We start from the raw sequence: 7,826 nt of genomic DNA on the forward strand, positions 1-7,826 counted from the left end.
TTGTTTGTGCATAACACCCAGTGCTCCATGCAGAACGTGCCCTCCTCAATACCCATCACCAGGCTAACCCATCCTCCCACCCCCCTCCCCTCCAGAACCCTCAGTTTGTTTTTCAGAGTCCATCGTCTCTCATGGTTCTTCTCCCCCTCCGATTTCCCCCCCTTCATTCTTCCCCTCCTGCTACATTCTTCTTCTTTTTTTCTTTCTTAACATATATTGCATTATTTGTTTCAGAGGTACAGATCTGAGATTCAACAGTCTTGCACAATTCACAGCACTTACCAGAGCACATACCCTCCCCAGTGTCCATCACCCAGTCACCCCATCCCTCCCACCCCACCCCCCACTCCAGCAACCCTCAGTTTGTTTCCTGAGATTAAGAATTCCTCGTATCAATGAGGTCATATGATACATGTCTTTCTCTGTTTGACTTATTTCGCTCAGCATAATACCCTCCAGTTCCATCCACGTCGTTGCAAATGGCAAGATCTCATTCCTTTTGATGGCTGCATAATATTCCATTGTATATGTATACCACATCTTCTTTATCCATTCATCTGTTGATGGACATCTTGGCTCTTTCCACAGTTTGGCCACTGTGGACATTGCTGCTATAAACATCGGGGTGCACATACCCTTTCGGGTCCCTACTTTTGTATCTTTGGGGTAAATACCCAGTAGTGCAATTGCTGGATCATATGGTAGCTCTATTCTTTTAAATGACAAGTGAAATTCAGAGTGTTGGTGGGAATGGGGAGAAATTCAAACTTTCATACATTTCTAATGGAAATATGAATTGGTAAAACCACTTTGGAAATCTGTTTGGCAGTCTCTTCTAAAGTTAAACATACACATACCCTACGACCTACCCATTCTCCTCCTAGGTATATATTTAATAGAAATGCATATACATGTGCAGCAAAAGACAGACATGAAAATGTTTGTAGCAGCATTTTTTTGTAATATCCTCAAAATGTAAATGACCCAAATGCCAATGAACAGTAGAATGGATACATTATCATATTGTATAATAGAATACTGTATAGAAATGAGAATGAACAAACTATAACTGTAAACAACAATGTGAATTAATCTCATGAACATAATGTTGATCAGCCAGACACAATCTAGGCCATCTGATAAATTATAAAAACAAGCAGAATGAAACTATGATGTTAGAAGTCAGGAGAGTGGTTACCCTCGGGGTTAAAATTATGAAAGGAGCATGAGGGAGTTTCCAGAAGCTGGTGCTCTTTATTTCTTGCTTTGGGTGCTGGTTAGATGCTTGAGTTCAGTTTGTGAAAATTCATTGAGCTGCACACTTATGATGTACGTACCTTTCTATTTATCTGTTACACTTCAATAAGTTAAAAAATTAAAATGTATAAATGTTTATTCTTTATGAGAGGTTTAAATTGCCCTCACTTATTACTGTGCTTATAGCAATGACCATGTTCAGTATTTGATGTTCAGGCAACATTTGATCTTTAACAAAGGTACAGATTAAAAATTCAAATACATATATGCTTGAAAAATAACTATTTCTTTTTTTTAAGATTTTATTTATTTATTTGACAGAGAGAGACACAGTAAGAGAGGGAACACAAGCAGGGGGAGTGGGGAGGGAGAAGCAGGCTTCCCACAGAGCAGGGAGTCCGATGCGGGGCTCGATCCCAGGACCCTGGGATCATGACCTGAGCCGAAGGCAGACGCTTAACGACTGAGCCACCCAGGCACCCCATAACTATTTATTTCTAAAAGTGACATGATAAAACAAATAGACAAAACTAAATTGCTTTCTCATTTTTCATAAGCATTCTGGCCTTTCTCATTTCCCACTTCTGGACTGAGCTGATCTCAAGCAAATCTATGTGCAGAGGAAAGAGGTGGTGCTAATCTCAAGAACGATCAAGTGCCAATAGTAGCCATAATAATAATAATATCAATAATAATAATAGAACTTGAGTAGTAAAAATACCATTTACTGAGCATTTTGTTGTAAGATCATAGATACACCAAGTATTACAAATGAAACAATGTGGGTAATACAATCATCTCTGTGAGTTAGGCTAAAAAGAGGTTTTCATCCGAAATATTAAGATTCATAGAGCTTTCAAACTCAAAGGCCAGGCAGGTAATACAAATGAATAAGGTAGGCCCGATGAAATACAATGGGGCCTGGTGGTGGGGTCTGGAAAAACTATAGAGCCCCTAACCCCTAACTGAGAACCAGAGTAGGTTCAGATCAGACACATCAGGGACTAGGTAGAAGTTCAAACGATCAGGCCCCACCCCAGATCTACTGAGTCAGAAACTCTGGGGTGGAGCCCAGTAACCTGAGTTTTAACAAGCTTGATTCTGAGCCACATTCATGTATGAGAACCACTGATCTATATGTATTCTAATTCTTTTTTTTTTTTTTAACATGTGGGTTTAAAACAAAAAAGAAAGATCTTCTGGCCAGATTTGGCCATAGGCTACCAATTTATAACTCCTGATGAGAATCAAATGAATTTGTACAACTATGTCTGTATTTCCTTTTTCTAAGATAGAGAAAGATAGTATGTTGAACCTAAGTTTTATCCTCTCCAGGATTCAAACCTATCTGGGCATGCCTGGAGTCCGGTTGGGATAGGCCTTCTGGAATTCTATTTATAAGACAAGTTAAGTCGCCTCCAGGAACTAATCCCAGTGGAAGAAAGAACCAAGGTACGGAGGTTGCATGAAGGGCAACAGATGTGGTTGAACGTGTCTGAGTACATCACGGTGTCTGTCACTCAGACTGCAGCCCAGCCTGGTGGAGTCATTCATTCTTTCAACAAATAACTGTCAAGCATCTACCTAATCTCTCCTTAGCCCTGTGACTCCAGGGTGGCTGTAACAGAAGATCTAGCAAAGGCTAAAGGAACTGGTTTTGCTCATCTTCTTAGGACACGAGGAGTGCAACCTGTCCATGGCATGAATACTGGTGCCAGGGGCAGTAGTGTGGGCAGCTCTGGCATCCTGTGATGTACTGGAAGTTAGACTTCGGGACTCGGAGGCCTCCTTGCACACGTCAGCAGCTGCCAACAGTGGTGGCAGTACCTGTGGTGGGCAGTGATGACACGGCTTGAGGATTGGCAGCTGCTTGTATCAGGCAAGGAGAGGCGTGGACACCATTTGGCAGCTGAGAGAAGTGTTCTTGGAGCACACAGGCATCCTGTGTGCCCTAGATCAGGACACCCTGATCTAGTGTATATAGAGGATGAATCCCGCCCCCGGAGAGCTAGGGAAATGGGATTTTATAGTTATGGCTGTTGCTATGTGTAAATTACACGTAGGAAAACACTGAGTCCTTAAGGGAATCTATGACTTTTTGTTTTTCTGTCTTGGCAACATTTAAAGAAACTACATGTTGCTTCTTGTGATAAAGTTAAGGTAATGTGCCTGCAGTGAACACTGTAGACACAAATATCAGATTTCGAACATTTGGTTTCCCTTTTTAAAATAAAAAACAGGAAGATTATTATAGGCTTTGGGACATGAGGTTTAAAAAATCACATCATACATTCCTAATTTTTTCCCCCTCTCTCAAAACATCCCTATAAAATGAAACAACATTGCTGATGAGCTGTTCTTTGGCACCAGTGGACAGTTTATTGCAAAGGAAAAAGGATCTTGGAAACAGCCACTCCTATCCTGCCAGAATTTTGAGAGATTGATGCCCTTTTCTTTCATTTCTGCAATGACTATAGGCTGCAGATTTTCAGTTACTTTCTGAAATCACAAATTGAAGTCTATTAAAAACATATTTGTTATTCTACACACACATACATACCCCACAAAGGTTTGGGAGTTTGGAGACCACAAGTATCTGTAAGACCTAAGGAATTTCCCCTGAGTAACCAGAATTTTCCAAAAAAAGTCAAGCAGTTGCTTCACTGCATTTAACTCGGTCTTTTATGATATACCTAATGAGCAAGGCGTGTGGTATGTCAGTATTCCAACTAGATAGCAATACCCTGCAGATTTTTAATTTTCTAGTAGAGCCATACTTTTTTTCTTGATTGCTATTTATTTGAAACCAACTTGTTAAGCCCAAGCAAACTAAAAGAGTCACTTTAGTTTTGATACTTCAGTTCTAGCCAACCCAGAGCATCCATAGTAGAATGTTAGGGGGTGGGGGCAGAGATCAGGAGATGTGAGGCCTGACCAGGTGTGTCACCTTGGGCAAGTCAGTTCCCACAATGGGGCTCAGTCTAACTCTTGGTCATATTGGAGGCAGGCAAATTGGACAGAGTTCTGTGACTAGCACAGAGTTCTGTGGGTAGAGTGCTGCATTCCTTAACCTCTAGATTAAGAGAACTCTCCCTGCAGAGTCCTAATGAAGGATCAACTATTTGAAAGACAGTTTTGCCTTGAGAAGACTCTCAGAGGCTATTGATATTATAGACTTCTTCTTTATAGAGAGCTGGGGTAATTTTCTGTGTACCTTTGGGTATAAGTGACTGGTATTGTTGCCAGTCAAAGGCTTGTTTCTATATTAACTTTACAGAATTTAGGTTCCTGGAATACAAATTGCTAACAGGAATATGAAACATTTCTTCAGTTCTGTTTTCATAATGTTTCTTTCCTTTATGCTCCTCCTTCCGAATCATACCTGGCCTCTTCCCTTCCCTTTTCACGTGAGTTTATACATGGGTTTCCAGATTAATCCCAAGTATGGCCCTTCTCCCGTTACTCTCCTGCTCAAAAACCTGAATCGCTCTCTGTTTACCACAATATAAACTGTGAGCTCCTCGTGGCAAAGTCCTTTCTGTACCATCTGACTCAACCTAGCTTCCCATCCTTGTGGCCCATTACACCCTTTACCGCCGACTTTGAATCTTCCTGCTCTTTATTTCCATGTCCACAGATGCTCTGGCCCTATGCCTTTGTCCTGCTTGTTCTTTCTTCCTGTTTCCACCTGTTCCGATTCTACTTACACCTAACGTTCATGGCCAAGATTCTGCTCCCAGCTTTTCTTGGTCTCTCTCAACTGCAGTCAACCTCTTATTTCTGAATTCCTGTGGCAACTTATCTGCATCTCTTTCATAACAGTTATCACTTTGTACTCTATATTATAGATATTTATGTTGTTATCTTATCTTCCTTACCAGATAATCAGTTTCATGAGGTCAGAGAATATCTGTTCCATATTTATACCCCTCAAGGTACCTGGCACATAGTTTTTCCACAGTTCAATGAATAAATAATATCAGAGGTATCATGGAAATTTGAACTTATCCAAACTCCTTCAACCCAATTAGAACCACTCATGGGGCATTTTTTTTAAATTGTGAAATTTCTTCACTTTTTTTATTAGCTATGTATGTATCTATCAGTCTTTATCTCTATGTCTCTAAGTCACTGGGTTTTATGGTAACTGAGCAAGAGATCTGCTAAATGCTTCTTCCCTCCTTGTCCGGGCTGAATATGAAAGCACACAGCTGCTACCTTACAGTGAAATAAAACCTTTCATTTGTATATTGGCTTATAATTGTTCAAGCACATTTACCCTCATTAACTCAATTCTCATGTTTTATTTCTAAACATATTTACACCTATTTATAACTGTTCATCCATCACGAAAGCAAGAACATTCCGTGTCTTCTAAATGCTATGGAGTTCTCTGTCAACTCTATTTGCTTCACCCTCCTCTTTCTAATGTATTTTACCCATTTATGTCCAATTCTTCTGACTTTTTACATAGCCATAGTTCCTCATGTTTCTGCTTTCTGAGTTTTAATTTTCAAGATAGTGATTTGTTCCTCATCTTTCTCCTTCCTCTGAATAAGACCCATATGTTTTTTCTTTAAAACTATAATTCACCTCTTCCTCTCCCCTAGTCTTGGCTGAGTGACTCCAAAAATATTTAGTTATGGCCCAAGTAATGGTAGTTGCTGCCCCATCCTGAATATTTTTATTGTAGAACCACTGTTTGTTAAGACATTTTGTAAGTTATCTCTGTTTTATATTATATTTAATATAAGCCTTATTTATTATATTTATTCTTTTATTTCCTGTAGGCCCTGAAAGATTATTTTCATACCTGGTTTTGTTATTTATTCTTTTATAGGTATACATCTCCTTTAAGAGGCCGTTGATAATTTCCTATCATACTTTTTAGATCCTCAACCCCCACATTCCTCCTTACGTCCCACTTTTATTTTGTTAACATCCATACTTGTTCATCTTGTTTATTTTTTATATATTTTAAATGCTCTTTTTTTTTCTAAATGATGCCATTATAGCTGTAAATTGCCTAACGACAGCTTCTTTTCACATCTCCCCCCACCCCCCAGGTTTCCTGGATTTGGCCTGCACTTTCTTGTGACAGGATCTATACACCATAAAGACAAAAACATGAAGCCTTAATTAGCCCCTTTCTTTCCTCATTTTTACCTGGAGAATGAAGATTCAGTTCAGAGGCCCCTCTAAATCTTTAGCTATTTCCACAGTTTACCTGGCAATTTTCTGCACTTCATAGTCTTAAAGAAAAAACCATCACTGGTCCATGCACAAGACTCTTCTTTAAACAGAGCAAGTGGTCTTCCTATGACCTTCCTTTGGTATCTTAACCCTTCTCTCTCTAGTCCCTTTTCTTTCACTTACCTATACCATTTGATTACATGTCTAAATTCGTCATTAGACTACAAGTTTGTTTGAAGACAAAAGCTAGATTGTATTCATTTTTGCTACCTCCCACATCCTAATGCAGCAGCAGTAACAGCACAGCCAAAAAGGTTGTAGCAGCCATGCTGTGGGGCTGTGAGCTAAACAAGAAGTAGACTTGGACCTTCAAACCCCAGAAAGAAGCAAAGCAGAACTGTGAGCTGTTGCTTAGTATGACTTGCTTGGGGGAGAATGCCAAAGAGGAAATGAATGTCATGGGGATTCTGCCCCCAGCAAGCCCAGAGGACAAGAATATGAAGCCCATCACCATGACCCCACTTCAGGCCTCTGTCCCATCCATGGTCATCATAATGGGTTGTGAGCTTTCTCCTCCAGTCGCTTTCCAGCTCCAGGGTGGCTCTGGACCTGTGTTCTTGAGTGGCCAGGAATGTTAGAACATTTCAGATCTATCCTAGGAATAGGAGGAGGAGAAGGAGGAGAAAGAAGATGATGTCGATGTAGATGCGTTCCTGGAGGAGGAGGCCCCTGTCCAGCAAGTCAAGAAGCTGGTGCCCCAGAAGCAGACAAGCATTGCTAGGAAAAGAAGAAGTGGAAAAAGCAGAGAAGCAGTGAGATTCAGTCATAAAGACAACAGCCCTGTGAGAAAGGTCAAACCCACACTCAGACCTAAAAAGCCAGGATCCAAGAAATGAGGAGCCAGGAAGGCCTGCAGCCACAGTGACCAAGACAGGGTCTGTGAATGGACCTTCCTCAGGGTATGCTGCGGACCCAAGATGTCCCCCCACCTGGGCTGCTCTCCATCTGGGTCTGACTGTGATGGAGGTGTTGGTGGGACCATAAAAGAGCCCCTTACCCCTAACTATCCTCTTTTAGCAGGACCTGGAGAGAAGAGCAGTGGCCTCGGGGCCACAATAAAGTTCGCTTTGCCAGAAAAAATTTTTTTTACAAGTATCCATCCCTTAGCACAATATATTAAACATTTAAGGTCTTAGCAAAACATTTGTTAAATAAGTTTTTTTTAATATTTTGTTTCTCTTAAGTTCATTAAGTAGCTACTCCTTGCCATTTGTTCTACTTTCTTCTCTTTTGCTTGTTTTTCTCACAGTATTTCGGCAAAACTGCATTTCTGTGGATACAAGATTGCCTTTTAGGGTAAGAAAAATGTCTTGGAT

The 7,826-nt window shown here is 40.5% G+C and overlaps 1 pseudogene; it reads left to right on the forward strand.

Annotated features, from left to right (window-relative positions):
• The window catches only part of LOC116636448, a 118,006-nt pseudogene extending 110,660 nt beyond the window's left edge, over nt 1–7,346 (forward strand).
• The last annotated feature ends 480 nt before the right edge of the window (nt 7,347–7,826 follow it).

This window comes from Phoca vitulina, unplaced genomic scaffold (assembly GCF_004348235.1).
Source record: "Phoca vitulina isolate PV1807 unplaced genomic scaffold, GSC_HSeal_1.0 scaffold12, whole genome shotgun sequence".
Taxonomy (NCBI): Eukaryota; Metazoa; Chordata; class Mammalia; order Carnivora; family Phocidae; genus Phoca; species Phoca vitulina.